Raw genomic sequence first — 21,262 nt, 5'->3', positions numbered from 1 at the left:
CTGCTTATAAAATACTATGTACTGTGCTGATTTACACCCATGTACCATATATACATGGACTAAGATTGCCTGTATGTAAAAGAAGGCTGAAATATTGATATTGTGATCAAGTTATGGCAGACTGGATCACCTATTTTTTGACACAGGGTCCCTTTGGTACTGACATCCTCAGCTGTGTTGAGTCCTATCTTTTCCATCGTCTCAGGATCTCTGTGGTTTGTGATTTCCCCTGAGTAGGCAGGAGACACCAGCATTAAGGTATCTTGCATTTTTCTCGGGAAGTATGGTAAGCCCAAGAAAAAAGACTCCCACTTTATGTGTGAGTCCAGGAATGCCTCTCATGTAGAACACTGGAGAGAATCTAAATTATGCATGGTGAATATGAAGTTTAGTTTTGGCTTCTGTCTTTTCTCCATTTCTCTTTTCAGTTGTTCATGATAGCTTAAATTTTCCGTATTTTTGTCTCAACCCACACTCAAATTTTTTCCTTTGGGGAAAACTGGAGCAAAATCAATTTTAGTGTAATTTTTCAAGACCCCTTGACTTGCACTTACATCTGTTTGGTGTGGGGGAGTGGAATTTTATCATAAAGCGTTTGATTTATTTAATGTATTCAATAAGCATCGAAGATGTGCCAGGTACTTTCTCAGCCCTTTGGATGGGAAATCTTGCAAGCTAAGAACTTAATAAACAAAGAAGTTCCAGAACTCAAAATTTCCCTGCTGTTAAGGTCTCCATATATCTAAGGAATAAACCAGGTTTGAACAAAGCAGATGCTAAGACTTGTAAAGTACAAAATGTCACAGACAGTACTGATGAGATCTGTAATTGAAACAACTATTTTTTTAAACATATTTCCTGAACCTGTTATCTGCCCAACTTAAAATCAGCTGAGATGTGCTCATGCAGGAGCTCTACTTTGATTGCAACTGTGAGTCTGTTTCTGTTGGTGAAGCTGCACCAAGGGCTCATCTAAACAGGGTCATTGATTGAGACCAAGGTAAGTTACAAATTGAATGGAGGAGCTATTCTCAGTTAACTTCATCATCCTAATGAAGAGGCCATTTGGAATAGTTAATAAGGAATAGCTGTTCTGGAATAATCCCTTTTTAAGACAAACCCTCACTGTTTCTGTAATTGCATTCCAGGAAGCTATTCTGTTCTGAATCAGCATGGGATAGAGTGCCTAGAAGACGTTCAGACCAAGCACAGCTAGCGGTGAGTGGGCAATACACACCGGGATGCCCTAGTGCAGCCATTCCAAGTGAGCAGCAGAATAGCCTAACTGCTTGTCTGTACATCTCTCTAAAAGGCAACTGAAAGTGAATATGAAAATCACAGTACGAAGGCCTCTGTCTTAGCAGGGATGAAGTCTGAGCTGCCTGTTACTGTCTGAGCATTAGCCTGGCGTTACGGACAGAATGCATGTCTCAACCCGTAACTGATCACAACTTGATTAAATGTTGGGGTGTGGAAAGGACTTGTGTGCTTTTTCCCAATGTGTATATTTACATCATTATGTGGGAGCAATCAATTTATCAAACCCATCAGATTATTCAATAGTGGGGAAAGACAATTGGTTGGAAGAACATGTGTATTGTTTTTAAGGTGGATAGAAAATTGGTTTCAAAGAAATTCACACAATCCCTTTCCTTTGAGGAAAACCTACACTAACAAACTAATCAAGGTAAGGGAAATTCAGTAATTTATAATTGCCAATAATTTTAAATGCCATGGAAGTTTTCCTGCAGCATAAAATTTTGTGCTTGTCCTTGCTAAGGAGGATGGGCTTGAGCAGAGGTGATGCTCTTGTACTTCAGTACATTGTAGTTGGGATATAGCTGCTGTTAATTCATGGTTCTCTTGACTTTTGGAATTCCTCTATTCCCTTAAAAGGGAAGGTGGCAGCCTGGAGTGGAGAAGCTCCAACTGCAGCCCTCTGGATGTTAATCCACCCCGACTTTCTTAAGCCTCCTACTTAAATCATTATCTTAATGAATCACCATTGCTGCTGTCTTCAGTGCTACACAGGAACATGCAAATTTTAAACAGCCTGGGGGAAAGTCCTTTTTGTCTGTAAAGTGTTCTGATACTTGCATTTAGATGTTACCATGATAGGTGCCTTGGATACCACTTTCTGCCTAAGCCCTTGGATAGATCCTGGGGTGTAGCTCTCCCCAGGGCCTGCTGGGCAGCTCTGAAAAGGGATGGATGTGACGATTCTGCTACTGACTGGGAGCAGCAGCTTGAGCTCAGGTGGTTGAGGCCAGATCACTCCACCATTGTCCTTCAGCAGAGGGCCTCTTGCCTGTGTTTTCCTGTAGCTTCAGGATGGCAAGGAGATAGAGGAGTGAGGATGAGAGTCCCTCCTTAGCTCTGCAATTGCCATTTTTACTTTAGGCAAGTTTCTTTATCTCTTCACTTGAATTTTTTTTCGCAGCTAAAAGAAGCCATGAAAATGTTCATGGATCAACTACATTTTCTCCCAAGTATGTATCAAGGAATTTGATACAATAGGAAAATTACCAGCTTGCTAGAAAAACATTTGTTTAAGGAAAAACTGAACATAGTGAAGCCACTGCAAACTGTGTCCAAGACTTTCAACATTGTGTTGTCCAAATTTTTCCTTGATGATTCAATTTGGCTACACATTGAGCTCTGCCCACTTCAGCTCTCCCAGCTGATCACTTGAGAAATCTTTATTTGTACATAGTGGATATGGAAAGAGAGCCATGCATAGCTTTTTCAGATGGCAAATCTTTGTGGTTATTTACAACATATATTGAAAGATTTGATTCCTTTATTCATTAAACCAAGAGCTGGAGAAGCTGTTTCATGCAAATGTCCTAGATGATAAGAGTACCCTTCTCAAATTGCAAAGTCAATTCATCCATTGTCCCTTTTCTGAGGCTTAGAAGTAGAGTCCATTCCTTTACTATGAGTGACTTTTCCTCACTAGTAGTAGTTCTGCTTCTGGAGCAATGGCAGGATAAACGTGGAAGATACCAGGTGAACAGAGATCCTTTAGTTTCAGCTAGGAGAGGACCTTATTAACAGAACTGAGTTTAAATGCATTTTCTGTGATAACATTATCAGTTGTCAATTCCTGTTTGGAGAGTTATGCCCACAAGAGGCCAGACCATTTATCTCAAGGAGGGCATCCTCATTCTTCTCAGTCAGATATTCTATGAAACAAGTTCAACTGGAGCTGAATATTTTCATGCTGAGAAGAATGCAGCTTCTCAGTTGGTTTTCAAAGAAAGGAGATATGAACAAACAGTACATGCTGACTTTTTGTAGCTCAAAGCCTTGACAGGTGTCCAGGTGTATGGCAGGAGATATGATCTGCTTCCTCACCTGCCTGTGCACTCCTTTCTGGAGAACAGCAAAGAACAAGCTCTGTGACTCAAGTGACTCAAACTTTTTTCCCTGCTTGGTGTGGCTCTGAACAGACTGCCACTTTCTTGTTACAGTGTTTAAGGCACTCTTTGCAAACTGCTTCACAGTGATAACCTTTCTGCTTACTGTAAGCAGGCTGTGGTGTTCTCTGTGTTCAAGCTCCTGGCTGGTTCGGATCCCTCATGGGATGGCAGCAATTTATAATACAGGGGCTTAATGAACTGGGGAACCATCTCTCAGATTCAGCACCGTGAGAAGTGTCAGAGTAGGGATTTCAAAAGAAATATCAGAAGGGAGCTGTACATGTGTGTATAAATGTGTGTGTATATTGTGCATATCTTTCAAAGGAGAAAATAGAGATGACTGACATTTGAAGCTGAGTGCAAAACTTAAACACAACTTTTTTTCTTTCCAGTCTTGGAAAGTTATGGTGATGGGTGTGGGCAGGTCTCTGGCTGACTTTCTGAATTGCCTTTATGTCAGAACTCCAACAAGAGAGATTTGGTGCAATTTCTCATCCTATTGAGTAAAAGGATGTTCTATCCCACATAGTTTCCTTAGGAAACTGAAGGAAAGGGATTCTTCTTCACAGATCTTCACACACTCAGTGGATTTTGCAGGCACTATATTCAAAATATTCGGTAAATGAGAGATCCAAAAGGAATGCTTCAATATGCTGAACTGGATTACTTTGTTCTCCCAGCCTTTGCACAGTCTTATGCTCGCGGGTAGTTGTAGGTTTTTGTCAATGTACAAAGGTTGTTATTTCTATAGTTACCTCATTCAAATTCAGAGGTTTGTAACTGTGGAATTAAAATGTGTTTGTGCTGTTATTTTGTTCATCTGTTTTGAGCTGCTTTTGTTAACTGCGTGTTCATAAGACTCTGCTCAAATTAGCTGCTTGGTTTTCTGGTCGGGTATGCTGAGATTCAGTATTTCAGTTTATAACTTTGCTTTTTGTAATTTTTCTCCTGATCTGTTACAACTGCCTGCCAGAAATTCTGAAACTGTGGTCAAACAAACTGCTCTGATGTTTCCTCCCAGTGTTTGCTAATTCAGCAGCACTTGAGCTGTTTATAAGAAGCACAGAGAAACCGCAGCTGAGGACTGTGAATGGCAATGCTGTGTGAACAAGTGATGCACACAGCACTGCACAGGTAGAGGGGTTTTAATCTGCAAGCATATCTGTCATTAATTTTGAGGCCTTTAGGAACCATGGTAGCTCAGCTAAGAGAGGGGAGATAAGCCAAGGAATTATATGGAACAGCTCTGTTTGGTGAAGCACATCTTTTGGGATTAGCAGGGGCTCATGAGGCAGGGTAGAGATTTGTGCATTGCACTGCCAAGTCTGACTGATCCTTCGGGACAGTCACTGTTATGTGGGGCCTCCTGGGAAATTTCTTAAGACTGGGATATTGGCTGGGACAAGACTGAGAAAGTTTCCTTGGTTTGTCAGTATAGACTTTAATGCAACAATGCCCCCACTGCTTGCTGGAGAGAACCATGTCCTTTCTGCTTCTCTGCTTTGTGGATCTTCTTGCTGGGTGTGCACGTGAAAGTAGCCATGAGCTTTGAGTGAGTGTAAACTGCTGTGCTTTTGGGAAGACTGAAAAATGGCAGGGATTTGAAAGCTGAGATTTTGACTGACTTGAATTGGGTAAAAAATTTGAGAGAACTTTGGCAGCAGTTGTACAGAGAAGAAAAATGTCACCTGTTACCTCAGCAGACTGCTTAAGAGCACTCTGAAGGGAGTCCCCAGAAAATTCTTGCAGAGAGACGAATGGGCAGCTGGGAGGAAATGCTGTACTCCCTGAAGAAACAACAAACTCTGGATGTTTACCCAAGCTGGTAAACCAAACAGAAACCATCAGTGTGCTGCTGGGTAAATCCGTGGTGTGCCAGTGTCTTAGGCACTGTGCAGTTCTAATCACTGCCTTCAAAGGTAATGGAGGGCTAGAGAAAAAAGTCAGAAAAAAGTCCCTGTGATTTCTCTTTGCCATAGAGAAGAGATGACTTATTACAGAAATTGCAGTGTGTTGTATTGTCATGAATGGGAAGGGGAGTAGGGAGTGATCCTTCACAGTTCCTGTGTTTGCTAAATTGATTCAAAGCAGGCAAAGAGGAGGCACTCTGTCAAGCAGCAGTTACCACGTGAAACTCATTGCCACAGGGTGTTATGGATAGCAGAAGTCTAAACAGATTGAAAAATCGATGAAGGACAGATAAGTTCTTATTAAAAGTGATGGCCTGGATGCAACCTCTGGATCAGGAGATCTTTAACAATTGCACAGGGTGTAAGAAGGAAAAAGACTGCCTATATTCTATGTCATTGCTTTTCCTCCCTCTCTACCATCCCTCACTATTTTTTTTTTCTTTTTGGCCCTATTCTGGCTACTGCTGAAGAATAGAGAGAGATAGACCTTTGCTCTTATAACTTGGCTATTTTTATAGATTAAAACTAGAATGGAAACCAGCTACCCTGCAGTGCAGGGAACTAGTTTTGCCTTGCAGCCCACAACTAATATAAAGCACACTGAAGTGAAGAGATTAGGAGTCAAATGCCTAAAAATGTATATGTGTTATAAAATGCCTCTGTAGCTGGCATATTTTTTTAAATTCTGAGTTAACAGGAAGCTGAGCTTGTTAATGAAGTGTAAGTAACTACAATGTTTCCAGTTACTTTTCACACTTTCTCCTCTCGGTGCTGCAGTCACTGATAATGCACCTAATGACTTGGGCATTTTTAACTCGCCTAGCAGTGACACCTTAGGTTGGAAGCTGAGGATGGCTGCCTTCCACAGAAAGGACTGGGAGGAAGCAGAAAGTTGGGAAGGAGGCTGAAGATACTAAAATCCCTTGTATATGCACCAAAGCGGGAAAGTGTAACACAGAGGAGGGCTTGTAGCCGTGAGTGCAGCAGCAACAGTCGTTTGATATTTGGGAGGTGAAAGAATCAGTTTTACATTTTGCTAGACGACTGTACTGTAATACAGCAGTGCCTCCTGGCAGGGAAAGCAATGTAATGTAAAGCAATACCGCGTGGAAGAGCAGTTGGAGAGCTGTCAGAAGCTGAGCAGCTTGGAATGCTTCCACGAGGAGCTGAGCTCACTGCAGCGTGGCATTCCCCTGCCCCAGGAGGAGAGCGGCCGCAGCGCAGGCGTCACTCGCCACCTTCCAGGCTCTGCTCTCTGGAGGAGGCTTTTCTAGGCAAAATAGCAAGAGTTCCTTTCTTTTCTTGGGAGATTCATCTTCCAGCTCACAGAGCCCTTGTGAGTTCACATGCCAGGCAGTCCTGGGGCAAATGAGTTTGTACCTGTCAGCTGTCATTGCCTGCCACACAGGAGTACTCCAGGGCACAAGGCTACCAGAGGGGTAGGAGCTCTCCAGAGTGGGCTGCTGGATCTCTGGATCTGATCTGATGGCGTGAACAAAGAAGAAATTACCTTTTTTTTTTTTCTTTTTTTTTTTTTTTTAATGTTAGTGTTTCCAGAGGGCTTTGGTGCAGGGCATCGGTTTTTATTCCAGTTTTTAGATTTTGGATATACTTAGTCATCTTGTGGTTTTTACCTCCCCTCTCTCCTTGCCCCCAGCATTTTCCTTCCCTTCAAGTCCTCTGCCTCACTCTGTGTGTTGCTACTATAAATTGCTTGGTATGAAGGGTCCCGTTTCTTGCTTGAAGCCTCTGGATGCTATTAAGTAATTGGTGGAAAAGCTTGTTTAAACATCACAACCCTATGTTATTTTTTAAATAGCCCTTTGAGGTGGCTGAAATGTTACTGAAAGACTACTTTCCTTTAATACTGGATAAGGAACTTCATTAGGGAAGGGAAATAGTGTTCTTATTAGAGTCTCCAAGTTACAAGTCATCTTTCTTTTAAAGAAGGGATGTGCAGTTTTATTCCCCCTCCACACCAGCAAAATCACTGTTTATAGCAAGGAGAAAAGAAGGTTTTTTGGTTTTATTCCTTCAATGCATTCAGAGTTTCTTTTGTCAAAAATCCCTAAGAACAGAATGATGCATTCTGTGCATCTGCTTTCTAGCCACACCTTGAAACCAGCAATAGTGGTAAATTATCCAGGGAGATTGTCTCAGTGTCCAAGATGCACACATGACAGTGGTCCAGCATGATGTAGGACCAGGGCACTGTGTCCAATACAGTTCTACTTTTCCTGCTTTATCACCTCAGCCAGATTACTGGATGATGAATATGTGGCCATGGATGAGCTTGAACAGCATCCTCCACCATAGAGCTGGCAAAAGGAAAGATGTCATGTCAGGTTTCCTTAGCTTGATAGGTCTGTGCAAACAATTAAGTGTGAATTTTATCAATGGAAGTGCTATTGTGGGAAGGAATAAACAAATAAGAAAGTTAGTGCAGAAGTGGTTTGAGAAATATAATGGATTATGAAGGCAAAAATGAATTTGAAAGTAGTGTGGGAAGGTTCCATGAAAACCTGTTTCTTCTGGACTTTGCACATAAGATTGTGTTTGATCCGGTGAACGTCTGTCGTCTGTTTCTCTGCCATCTTCCTGATAGCAAATTAAGCTTTCTCTTGTTATTTTGGCATGTGTGTTAAGATTTTTCTTGGAAATAAGATTTTTCTCTAATATATATTGCTAAACAAAATGTGGACAGAAGCAATCACAGCCTCTCAGTCCACAGGCCAAGAAAAGTGAAGCAGAATGTGTATGTAGGAAATGGATGCATCACCTCTTGCTTTTGTTGGCTTTAGTAGTCTTTGATGGCAGTTTGTGGGATATTGCACAAAAGTCAAATGCACTATAGATGTAACAACCAAAAGGTACTGAATTGAACAATCTTTTTAATAACTAGGAAGAGAAACATGAAATTACAATGGCTGCCTTAAGCAATTTTCATAGATCTTAATGAGCTTAGATCTGTATTTAGGCACTGCTTGTGTTCTGCCAAAGGTTTAAGGAAAGACAGAATGCTCAGTTGCAGAAAGTCTGTCCCTGTACATGAGGAGCAAGAGTTTATTCTGACTGATGAAGCTGCCTTTGCAAGGCAACCTTTAGGCTGTTTTTGCAGATTTAAAAAAAAATTTAATCAGTAAAATATTTCAGTTGAGAAAACAGGGAAAGCTTAAGAAGTTCAGGATGCTTGTTCTCCTTTTCTAAGCTGGTGAATAAGAACTAGATCTAATGGGAGGCCAGCATCTGGTAGCTCTAGATTTTGAAGGACAAGGCAATGTGAATTCAGTTTTAAATCATCAGCTACAGCTTACTTTTCTTTTTGAAAGAGATTGTTTTAAATGTTCAACATGTTTGGACTTAAGTGCTTAGTATGGTAGATACAAAAATGAAGTAAAAAATTCTCAATGGATCATGACTTTTTGAATTTTCGGGCATTGTGATTCAGATGAGAAAATGTCTAATGAAAGTCATTGTCTGTTTATTAAAATTATAAAAAGAAGAAAAATGTCAGCTGCATAAATACCTGTGAAATTGAATAAATGTTTCAGCTGGAGATAGTGCAGCTCTGGTTAGCAGAAAATAAGACCAAATTGAGAGCAGTTTATATTTGGTTTTAAATCAATATGGCTTAGTAGTTACCAGCCACTGATCGTTCTTCATGACCTAGAGTGTAAATGTAAAACAAGACTAAAATTGGTAGCTTTCAATTACTCTTATTTAAATCCAGTCTCCTCTACCACTGAATGCTCTCTGAATAAATAAATAAGTAAGTAAAAGCACATTTAGCTGTTGGCATTGCCCTGGCTTTTCCTGTATTTGCAATGGCTTGATACACAGATAAAGGAAATTCCTTTTGTGTGTTCATATATGAAGTCTCTAGTGGAACAGTTGATCTTTTTTTTTTTCCTCCCCTTCCTCTCTCTCATCTCCATTACCCTACCCCCAAATGGGGGCAAGGGAATTTTTAATTTCTTATGTTTTAAATACTTCTCAAAGTATGTAAGGCTTAAGATATCTTTGAACTTAAGTGCACCTGGCCTCCTATTTTCCTGTGTTCTCTATTGTTGATACAACCTGCAAGAGAGCCCTAAAGAGGTTTTTCCTATTTTATTACTGGTCACGTGTTTTTTCACTGCAAATTTGAACATTAAAATTAATTATGGCCTTAGAGACAGAGAGTCCAACAGTGAAATAGCTTGTAATTTATTTGAACTCTGAAATTCCACCAGTTAAAGTTGTATAAAACTTTCCAGTAGTTTATTTATATATTATTTTAAGAAAAAACACCTTAATTATGAGTCTGGTTGCTCAATAAAAAAGAATAGCTATCTGGCTAATCGCTGCTGTGCTCCAGATCATTAATTTTCTTCTTAATAACAGCAGGATTTTTTTCCATTTTCTCCTTTAAAACCTTTTCAATTATATAACAAATGTGCTTGATTTATGGGGACACTCTCTAGGATTTTATGCCCCAAGACAGGCACGTCATGAAATAGCTGGAGGTTGGTGAAGAAGCTCAGCTGGATTAAAGACTTGCAAGTACTGACAGGAGTGGGAGTTGGTAATTTGGATGGAGGCCTGTACAGAGCGCGTGGACAGCTCTGTTCTCAGCTACTCCCACTTTAAGGAGTTGTTTTGTTTTGGTCTTACCTAGAAATTCAGACTTTCCCTATGGAACACACAGCCCTGGGTTTGCAGAGGGGTTGCTCATAAGAAGGCCAGGTTTTCCCAAAGTCTGAAAAAATTTTGGTTGTGAAAAAATGAAGTGAACGATTGGACTCCTGTACTAAATGTGGGGATTTTTAAATATGGCTTCTTAAGTAATTGTTTCTGCATTAGGTGTGTCACCAAGTCTCAAGGTTCCTGGAAGTGCAGATTTTCTATGTGGCACAGTTATGAAATACAGCTGGGCCTCCATTTGTCTTTTTGGGGACCCAAACCTGCTTTGTCAACTTGGTTTCCAGTTGCTTGAGAAGTATTCTAAGATTTCCTGACAAATGTGTGAAGTTCAGAGCTCTTACCAGGCTGGCTGCTAACTGGCCAGGAGGTCCCTAACACTGGCTGGCAAAGAATAAAGGAAACATAAAGATGCTAGATTTTGGTTATGGGAGGCTGTTCAGCATTTCAAGTCCTGGTGTCTGAGAACGTTGGGTGGCATTTGCAACTGATGTTTGCCTGGTAGTGAAGGACCCAGCATAATAAATAGTTGGCCAAGTAATAAGAGTTCACCTGGCAATTAATGCTGAATTTTATGGCTATGGACTTGAGGCCTCTTGAAAATGAGTAATGACAGTAATAAGAAGGTGTTTGTAGGGGGAGATGTATTTGGGGAGCTTTGAGGTCCTGCTCACATGTTTGAGAATGAACTATAATGGAATGCCCTTATTCTAGATTTATTTGAACAGAAATGGCCAGTGAGATGAAGAGATGAATGGGATGTGAAGTATGTGAGAATTTCTCTTTGCTTCCAGCTTGCACTGGACTGATGAACTGGGTTCACTGAACCCTCTGTTTCACCCAGTCCTTGAGGGGTTAGAAAGCAGAGGTGGACTGAAAAAGCACTTGAGAAGAACGCTTAGCTTGGCAATGCCTTCATCCCCAACAGCTGACTGTGATGCCTGGAGCCATTTACTGTAGGGGTGAGCAGATAAACCTGGTGTGTACTGGAACCTGGAAATTGGAATTAATTAAACAGTGTAATAATTAATGGATGTGATAGATTCCTTGTAAATTTGGTTTTTCAGCAAGATTGGTCCATTCATTTTTACTCGCATACTCTCTCTCCTAAAAGCTGTTGCAAGAATTGTTCTCTGGGAAATGAAAGCACTTAGGCTGCTAAGGAGGACTAAGAAGGGCCCTACAGGGCTCCACCTCTAAGCCCGTGTGTGCTGCTCAGCAGCTTCTCACATCTGTTGGTGCTCTGGCTCCCTGATCAGTACTACAAGATCCCTTTCATGATGGATGGCATTGGGGCAGTTCTTCATGCTGAAGAATTCCTTTGAATTGTGATGCAGAGCTATAGCTAAAACCAAGTAACTCTTCCTTTTGTATTATCTGTGCCACTCATGACACAAAACAATGTCACTAATGTGTTTGCTGCCATGAAAATTTTCTTACTATCTCTTTCAGCTGCTTAGGCCAGCAGCTAGCATGCTCCAAGGTTAGTGATGAATTAAGTTGAAATTGCCAAGGGGTGTCTTTGTGCTCTGACTTGAAGATGTATGAGGCTTGCTCTCCTTTGTTCTTCCTTCATCCTGCTTTAGCCATACCTGCATTGTGCCCTGTCAGCATTTTCTGCTTGGGAATGGCTGAGTGGACTTTGCTCTGTTAGCCGTGCATCTTTCTTTATTTAAAGGAGGTGTTCAGCGTGTCTGTTTGGCATAAATTGGTTGAGAATTTGCTGGTAAAAAGCGCAGGGGAGGGAAAGAAAAGGATACTTGGAGGCTGCGCTCACTGTCTCCCGGCAGTGCCCCCTTCCTGCTCTGGGGGCTCTCTTGCTTGTCCCTGCGCTGGGTCGGCCCCTGGAGCACAAGTGCTCGGAAGCAGCAGTGGCAGGGTCGCTGTCTGTCTGTCTGTCTGTCTGTCTCCGGGATCATGTGGCAAAGGGGCCGTGCCTGCGGCGAGAGCGGCTCCCCCCGTGCGAGGAGTCACAGGACACCGGCGGGGGTAGCTCCAGCTGGTATGCACTGGTACGAATATAATCCCAGGGCTGTGTCCATGGGACACAAGTGTCACATCGGAGGTATTTAAGGAGACACACCTGTTCTAGGCACGGGCTGCCCATTGCATGCCTTGGAAATGGAAGGTTTTGGTGGAGCAGGGAAGACTCTCACTTTATCCTCAGGAGGGCTTTGCTTTCTTCTTTCTCCCAGTTGCACATTATTTTATAATTCCCTAATGCTAGGCAGCCCTGCAGCCTGTTAGCACCGGGCTGTTTCAAAGGCCAGGCTGGTGTTTGCAGGAGGGAAAGCCTCTGGGCTGAGTGATGGTTTGGGTGTAACTGCTCCCGAGAAAGGGCAGAGAATTCGGAGAATGTCATCTATGCGTGGGGTTGGGTTTTTCGGTCCTTTAGATAATTTAGATTTTGTGTTGTGTTTACCAGTATTTTTATTATAAGACCTCTGTCTTGCAATTTAGAGCAGTAAATCACATGAAATTCATATAATCTTACAAGTTTTGTACAAAAATATTTTGTCACTTTGAAATCTGAGTGTATTTCTCTCTTCTTTCCATCTGCCCCATCCCAAAAATTACTGTGAAACAGTTACTCTCCATAAGAAGCAGCAAGTAAATACAAACTAAATCTCATGATTGCATAGCATAAAGAATTAAAATGCTAAGATTTTTATCTCTCTTTCTGAAGTTTATCTGACACTTGTTTGGCAGAGGATAATTTTTTTGCTATTGAAAAGGGAATGTATTAAGATGAAGGAAAAAGAAATTGCAGGGTCTGTCATATGACTTGATTCCATCTGTCTGTCATGCCATTCAAGTAGAATGGAATTCTTCTCTCAAATTTGATATGCCTTTTTTTGATGTTAAAGTGAAATCTCCTAGTTTGCCTTAGTCTTGTTCTACATGGCCCTTCTTTCCATGGATTCCTGCTCTTGGTGAGGTGTCAAGTGCTTGTTGGTTTGGGACAGCTCCCAGGACTGGGGCCAAGGCTTCTCTTACATTTGATAGCTCGTTGTGTGGGAATAGTAGCGACTGGGCAGTCTTTCGCTCCTATTTTTATTTAAAATAAGATTTTCAGGTAAACATCCCATATGTCAGTTGTTTGCAGAACTGAAGGAATGGCTGGTGGAAATAAGGAGGAAGGTTCTAGGCCCTGGTTAGTTTGGGCAGTCAGGTATTTCAGGGGGGAAGGTGCCAATCCTCTTCTGTAACAGCTTTGCACTCTGAGTGTGGTGGTCTGCAATAACCATCCCTGAGTGGATGACAGACTCTCCTCCTCAGAAACTAAAGGTTGTTGGCAGGGAAGGAGATCCTGGGAATGGAGACCCCTCAGCTCCAGGCTCACTTGGCCCATGGGGTCATTGACCCTGATGACAAGGGGCTATAAATATGTATCTTTTTAATCCTGACCTGAAGAGGACTGCAGCTGTAAGCTGGTGTTCAGTTTGACCAAATCCAACCCTTAAATAGTTTTTCTTCTTTGTGGGCAGATACATTTTTGTACATATGAACGTAAAAATACCTTTGATGCTACTGAGAAGCAGAATATCTTGTTGTAAGGAAAGAATCATCCCCCTTTTAGCTGTGGTGCCTCCCAGGCTGGCTTTGGGCCTCTGCAAATCACATTTTGCTGCATAGCCTGAGGTAGACACAGCCTCACGATCCCTGCTAGCTGGGAAAAGCGGGCTCTCCCTCCCCTCTGTTGCTACTGGGTTCTCCCAAAGTTAATATCTGTGCAATCAAAAACTGAAGATATTTATTCTGGGTTGTTTTGAGATATTTTTTTTTGGTTGGGGTGGTGTGGGGGTGGTTTGGTGTAGTGGTGTTTTTTGTTTCTTAACTGCACCCTGCAAAATGTCCTGGCTGAGTTGTTTCCAAATACTGGCATCTCCAGGGAAGGGGTTATAAATTGCTAATTTAAAGCCTGCAACAGGATAATTAACTAACCAGTTTGATGTAAATGGCTTAATGGGGCTTTACTAGCCCCTTTGAACTTAAAGTAGCACTAAAAAGTAAACTGTAAATACCTTCAAGGAACGCAGTGGCATGTTTGAATGTGGGGCTGCTTGGCTGTAAGGAGCAAGCCTGCTCAACTTGCCAGGAATCCACTGGCCTGTGTGACAGCAAACATGTCAAGGGGGTGAGGGGACCAACTGGGCATCCCTTGGGGAAGGCTCTGCAACTACCTTGGTTCTCAGGAAGCACACACACTCTGATATATCAGGCTTTCAAACCTGTCCTGCCTGCTTTGGAAAATTTAAATCACAACCTCAGTTTAAATGCAACTGTAATGAATTTCATCAGGATTGAACAAAAAAAAAAAAAACAAAAAAACCCAAAACCCTGAGGGGGAGGCAGCCACTAGAGTCCACCCTAATTTTCCTGCAGTTCTATTTGCATTAAGGTCTTTTGGCAAGTCCAGGCAGAAACACTGATTACACTTTGTTTCAGAAGACCTCGTTACTGACTGAATCTGCTGAGACAACGTACTGCAGCCCTGCAGCAGATTCCAGTTTCTGATGCATTTGGGGGACTTTGGGGAGACTGTCCAGACTTTCATTCTTGCTGGGCTGCTACCAAGTTCCAAAGGAGGAAGTCAACAACAATTGATCACCTAGAAATGAAGATCATTAAAACGTGGCAGCATCTTGTGTAGTTAGGCATTGATCTCACTTCTGACTATGGAAGCCAGGGTGTTGGAGAGGAGAATTTCAGGCCCAAAGGCCCACAGGAATATTCCCTTGAAGCTCTTCCTGGTCCCAGTGCTGCTCTGCTCTGCCTTCTCACTGTGCATGCACCACACACGGTCAACAACAATTCCCAGAATCTTTTCTTCATTGTTCCTCTGTCTCACAACCATCTTTCACCTATTGCCAGCAGCCTTCCTGGATACCAGAGGGTCTTTTGGGGGTTGAATCCTCAGTTACTGCTGTGACCTCTGACATGTAGGATTTGGCTTTACAGCCAGCTTTGTTCAAGAGTGTTCCTGATCCGTGGCTGTGCTTTGCTGCCTGCTCTGTTGTGCTGCCTTGAAGACCATGGGGTTTGTGAGGCTGAGCCAGACCAGGGCTGATGGAGAAAGAGGGCAAGACCTGACCTTTTAGGTGGTGGCTCTGACTTGGATGCCTTAAAACAGATCATGATGCCTCATCCTTTGTAATGATGGCTCTATTTTTGTGTGGTTTGGTTTGGAATTTTTTTTCCACCTGGTAAGTAATGTGTCATTGGCAATGTTAATGCTGGCCTTTAAAAAAGCAGCATAAAAGCACTGAGATCTGTTGTAGAGGGCCATGATGCAAAAGTGCTACGTCTTATTTTAAAAGCCATGTCTGCCAGAGGATTCAGCCCTGCATTCTAATTATTCAGGTGTCTGTTGTATGCAGGAATCAAAATGCTCTGCTGTGGCCTTTAGAAGAGTTAATAACATGGCACTTTGCTCTTACGTGCTGACTGAAGCAGTTGGCACCACAGTAGTACCTGCTTGCTGTGTGTGGGTTGGGAGCACAGCACAGGATTAATTTGGGGTTGTGTTGGCAAGGGTCTATCAGCAGAGCTTGCCCAGCTGCCTGTGCTGTGCTGGAGCTGTTAATGCTTTACTTTTATAAGCACTAACCTAGAGCACATTTTAAAAGATTCAAAATGCTCACTGTCAGAGAGAGAGGGACATTTGCAAGCAGAAGAGCTCTGTACACACAGTGTTCATGGCTGGAGACTCCCTTCAAGGAATGCCACAACACCTCAGCCTGCCAGCTTTGCTATCTTGGCATCTGACTGGGAAATGCAAATACTCAATCTTAATCCTTCATTCCCACATGCTGACATGTATCCAAGGGGAACTTCTGTGAATGTTGTTGTTATTTCCATATAACTTCAGCTGCTGCTTTGCTTCCCAGAACCTCCCCACCATGTGTCTCAGTGCAGTGTTTTCCAGGTCTTCTGGATTTGTTTCCCTAATGGAAGGCAGGCTTTAGTGTGCATGTCCTTATCAGAAATCTGGGCAAGGGAGTTGAGGGCACTTTAGTGAGCTCCCAGGTGACACTTAGGCTGGGCGGGAGTGTTGATCTGCTGGAGGGCAGGAAGGCTCTGCAGAGGGATCTGGACAGGCTGGATCCATGGGCTGAGGTCACTTGGGTGAGGTTCAACAAGGTTGAAAGGATGTTGTAGCCAGATGAGGGTTGGTCTCTTCTCCCAAGTAACAAGCAATAGGGCAAGGGCAAATGGCCTCAAGTTGCACCAGGGAGATTTAGGTTGGATATGAGGGAAAATTTCAAGGAAAGGGTCATCAAGCATTGGAACAGGCTGCTCAAGGAAATGGTGGAATTGCCATCCCTGGAGATCATCCAAAGGATGTGTAGATGGGGCACTTAGGGACACAGTTTAGATGTGGACTTGGCAGTGATGGGTTAATGGCTGGACTTGATTTTAGGGGTCTGCTCCAGCCTAAGTGATTCTGTGATTTTATGTGGAGAAGAGGAACAAACCCTGTGATTGAGTTGTTTTTATAAGGCTCTTCTCTTTCTAATCGCCCTCCAACAAATCCTTCCACAGATTTTTAGATTCCTCACTAAATCCTTTAAATAATATGATAAAAAAAATCCCCTATCTAATACACATTTTATTTTTAAACCCACTAAACCTGACAACTAACTCTATTTGGTTTGTTGGCTTAAGAATCACAGGGAAAATATAAGTAGAAAACCTGGGCCAGGACTCTGGACTCTGACTAACACTAGAGAAAGAACAAATTATGTGTAACGGTGTTTTCCTGACCTCTCCTCTGTTTTAAGTAACATGAAAAATTTCATCTGGCTATTGCTAATGTTAGAAACTTGTGCAAAAATTAGAACATAATGAAGACAAATTTTAAAGTGGTGTCTGCTGCAGTTCTTGGGTGTGTTGTCTCAATTGCCTCCTACTTAGAGAGCAGCTGAAAAATCCAAGTCCTTTTTCAACATGTCAAAACCAACTTTTTCAAAGGATTCAGTAGCTGTGCCAAAGCACCTTGCCTATCTGTAAGCAAATGCACAGGGTAGGGATTGTCTCTGCCAGGGCCAGCATTCACACAGGCAGCTGGCTCTTTTAAATCAATTTGATTAATCACTGTATACCTCCTAATTTTTCAGTAGGCAAGTCCCTGCTATTTCTTGCCTGCACAAGATGAAACTTTCACATTACATACCCTGTTATAAGACTTTGATTATCTGGAATGGGTCTGGGTGTGCAATGACTGTTCCTGGAAGGGTCTGGGGATTTGGCATTACTGTCAGGCTTCTTACACGAGGTTCCAGAGAAAGCAGGTGTGTGAAAGCCATGTTAGCATCTGTAATGGAGGATACCTTGTGGTAAGAAGGATGTGACTTATTCAGGTTCTTCAGGGGTGTTGACTTGTTTGGTTTGGGATTTTGAGGTGGTTTTCCTGCTGTTAAAACATGTTCTTTAAGTGAAGTGCCTGTCAAGAAAATTCCTGGAGAAGGGAATAGATTAAGCCAAGGTGGACTGACTTGGTGGGTCAGGGAGAGCTGGATGGCATCAGAACATCCCCATGGCTGGGGAGGCACGAGCCTCGGGATGTGTGTGTTACCGAGCACCTGCACTGTGGTGTAACAATGCCACAATTTATTCAGCCCTTCTCTGTGACAGAACTGCATGTGGCTGAATAATGTGCAACCAGGGGCTGAAAGCAGCTGGATGCTAGATACAGGTGTTTGGGAATGTGCATTGCCAAGAGAGAGGCTTTAGTCCAAATGTATCCTCACTAAGAGAACTTTCTGCATCCTCTGGTGTCTCTTGATGCTGTTACATCACTGGGCTCTGCTGGAAGTGGTAAGGATGGAAGAATTTTACTTTTTGCTTCCACTCTAAGGTGTGGTATCGATGTTTGTTGTGGCTGTGAGCAGAAGTTTGTACATGTATTACTCCTTGGGCCAGATTCTGATCCTATTTATGTAGATATAAAACTGCTGGGTTGTTCCATCTGTGTTAGGGAAGTTCCAGCCTCTCTGGCTGTTTTTAGGGTTTGGTTCTGCTTGGCTTTTTGCTTTGTTTTCTCCTTTTAACCACTTTCCTTGCTGAGAGCAGAGAACTCCATGGGAAGGGATCCAGCAAAGTTTTAAAATAACCTTTTAGTGTGGGTTTGGTTTTGGTTTTGTTTTTTTTAAACTCTTGCTCAAACTTTTAAATATGTGAATTGTCTCTGTGAATTCTGAGTGCCTCTGAAACCTGCCAGCCAAGCCTAAATCTTGCAGGAGGTGTGGCCACATTTGTGTTCTCAGAGCTCTCTGGCACAGACACCTGGTACACCTGTGTCTCCTGCTAGTTTCAGTACTGTCATAACTTCACCCCTCATGCCTGTTTCTCTGGTACCTCCTGTTTTTCCCAAGGTTGTCTTCTAAAAATAGAATCTGTTAGAGATTTTCACTCCCCCACACCCACCTTGAGGACAATAATTACCAATGAGATGGTTTTAATTATGCTGAAAGAAGGAGGGTGATGCATTCGGCTCTGCTCTTTGAGGCATTTTTTTTTTCTGGCTGGGAAAAAATTGCACAAATTGCTTAGTAATTTCCTTAGGTGACAAATATAAAATGAGTAGCTTTTGAAATACTAAAGCTTGAGTATTTAAACATTTGATAAATAATGGGTTATCTGGAGAATAAAATTATGATGTTTTGGCACCAGCAGAATTCTATGCAAAGGTCTCAATCTGAATAGAAAATCTCTTAATTTCCTTAATTGTTGTTAAACTGATAGAGATAGCTGTGGTATCTGTGGCATTCACCTGTCCAGAAACCAAAGCCATGCTCAACCCAAGTGAGCAGGGATGCTTTGGATGATGCAGTTATCTGTCAGCAGCCAGAAATGAAAACATTCAGAGCATTCATAAGACAAAAAAACCTTCTCTAAAATGAAAAAAAAACCCAAAACTGAATGAAAGCATCTAAATGTTTGAGTGGATGATGCTGACTTTACTGTCCTCTAAACTATGCCTGCAGCAGCCCAGAGTTTATTGTCATATAAACCAAGAGAAATAAAAGGGAAGCTGTTTCTGTAGGCTACATGGTGGAACTGGTGAGCAGTTGTTCCGATAGTAGGGTGCTCTCTCTGTGGTAATTGCCTACAAATAGAAATGCTGTATAGAGGAATCATTGCTGGCACACTGACACGGGCTGGCAAACTAAACTGTTTGGTGGAAGGATAAGAATCTACTACAGCTCTTTAAAATCACCCTCATTGTGATCACCTCATGATCAAACATTACTTTCTCCACTGTGAGTAAAAACATAGCACATTTCACAAATCATCCCTTAAAATAAAACCAGATTGGTGCATAAGAGACCAAGTGTGCACTGTGCTATACTAGTAGTACTGTACATTCTTAGGCAAGAATGTACAGTGCTACCACACAGAGCTCAGAATGAAATGGGAACAGTGAGGGTGCTTCAGGTTTTACAGCCACCTCTGTGCTCGACTTTGACAATTATTTATTACCACTAATATTGTGCTTTGTAAGCTTATACAGTACTTTATGAAGTAAGACATGTTTCCTATTTTTAAGATCTTATAATCTTGTGGGCTGATAAGGGGTGCAGATTATCCCTTGGATGTTCATAAATAGCATTAGCACTAAGAGTTTTATTAGCACTGGGTCCTTTCAAGCCTGTGGCTCTTTCTTTTTCTTAACAACACTTCCCTAGTCAGGTGCCAAAATAAGGATTTCTACTGCATGATGTTCCAGGCTGGAATACTGTGGGCATTCTTTGGTTTTTCTTGTAGTGAAAGAGCAAAACCCAAGCAGAATCCCAGCACAGTGGCTGTAGCTCTGCATGGGTTTAATCCACAGCCTTTGCTTGCCTCTGAGACTGCAAGTGTGGAGTTTGGGGGATGGCAGCAGAGAGCAGGCTCGGGAGGTCTGTGTGTGTGTGTGCTTGCGCGTGTTTTAAATAAACAAACAATGCAACAGCAACTTCAACAAATTGTGAGCGGTGCTAATTTGTTATAGTGCTGTCTTGCCTTCTGGCAGTGTTGATTTAGGAGAAGCTGAGCAGACTGGAACGGATGCAGGGAGCTGCCGGTTCTCTTACTCTGTAAATGGTTCAGCATAAAATACTTTTAAGGGTCCTGTCCTGAGAAGCTTTCAGATTACAGGGTAAAGCACATACATAGGCTGTCAATCCCCTTTTCAAAACCAACTTGGTTGGTTTGTCAATCCCCTTTTCAAACTTGGGCAAAAGTACCTTTCCCCCTGCTTTGCTCCACCCCTTCTACTTTCTTAAAATGAAGAGAAGTTTTAAGTCTTAATTCATTACAAAAGCCTATAATTTGTGTACTTTGAGGACTGCCAGGAAATCCTTGGCCTTGACAAGAATAGTGTGTAGGGAAGGAAAGGAGGAAGATCCTGTGCTTTGGACTGTAGCAAAGTTTTCAACACCCCATGACCTTGCTGGGCTGCCTTTCATAACGTGCCTGGGGCTGTAATCCCCCAGGCTGAGAAGCTGTCTGTCAGGCAGGGCTGGCCAAATGTGCCCGAGGTATCTGCAGCCCTGGACCACTGCTGTGCAGGGCTGCAGGACAAAGCAGCAGGATGGGAGCCTTGCTGGGAAGAGGTGGATTTTGGAAACATGCATAGAGTGACCTCCCTGCAGTCTGTGAACTGAGTTTAAATAATGCCTGAAGTCTCAAGTGAAAAAGACAGAGGAATAAAACAGTCAAAATAAGAAGTAGGGGTTTAGGAAAAGCAGCCAAAGAAATGAAGGCTTTTGAAAGTGAGTAAACCCTGCTTTCCCATTAGGTCATCTTCAGCTTGGAGAGATTTGGATGCAATACAGGCAGTTTGCAGAACTTTGAGTCTGTTAGGCCTTCTGCTTTTACAAGCAATAGTGGCTTTCTGGCCTCCTCTCATTTGCCAGGCTCAGATGTGCTGAGACTTCTTGGTGGCTGCAAAGATTCAAATACAAAGGATTCCGGGTGATGGGTTAAGCATCTGACTTGGAGGGATGTTTGGTAGGCAGTACAGTCCTAATACTGCTGGGACCAACTCTTAGAGTGGTTTGCTTGAAAGACTTCACCAAAGTGAAACTTAAAACCAAAGATATCTTTGCTAAGTGTATGGGGCTGTGTATGGTCAGTTTTTTTGGGAAAAGCAAAGAAAAAATGTGGGAAAGTGCTAAAAGTGCCATATTTAAGGTATCATTCATATTAAGAACTGTTGCTGGATCTAGAGGTATGGGTAAAGGGAATGAGGTTTTTTCTTAC

General features: G+C 42.3%; 1 protein-coding gene across 7 annotated transcripts in view; it reads left to right on the top strand.

Moving 5' to 3' along the window:
* Positions 1-21,262, top strand: part of HIC2 (HIC ZBTB transcriptional repressor 2) — a 71,241-nt gene that overhangs the window by 38,689 nt on the left and 11,290 nt on the right. For 5 of the 7 annotated variants that reach the window (XM_039724884.1, XM_039724883.1, XM_039724887.1 and 2 more), the window contains exon 2: positions 1,149-1,218. The exons of the other annotated variants lie outside the window; for them this stretch is intronic. The gene's annotated coding sequence lies outside the window, so the exon portion shown is untranslated. The remainder of the gene's footprint in view (positions 1-1,148; positions 1,219-21,262) is intronic. 7 annotated transcript variants of the gene reach the window in all.

Source organism: Passer montanus, unplaced genomic scaffold (assembly GCF_014805655.1).
Source record: "Passer montanus isolate IOZ18808 unplaced genomic scaffold, ASM1480565v1 scaffold53, whole genome shotgun sequence".
Lineage (NCBI taxonomy): Eukaryota > Metazoa > Chordata > Aves > Passeriformes > Passeridae > Passer > Passer montanus.
This window is presented reverse-complemented; position numbering and strand designations above follow the sequence as displayed.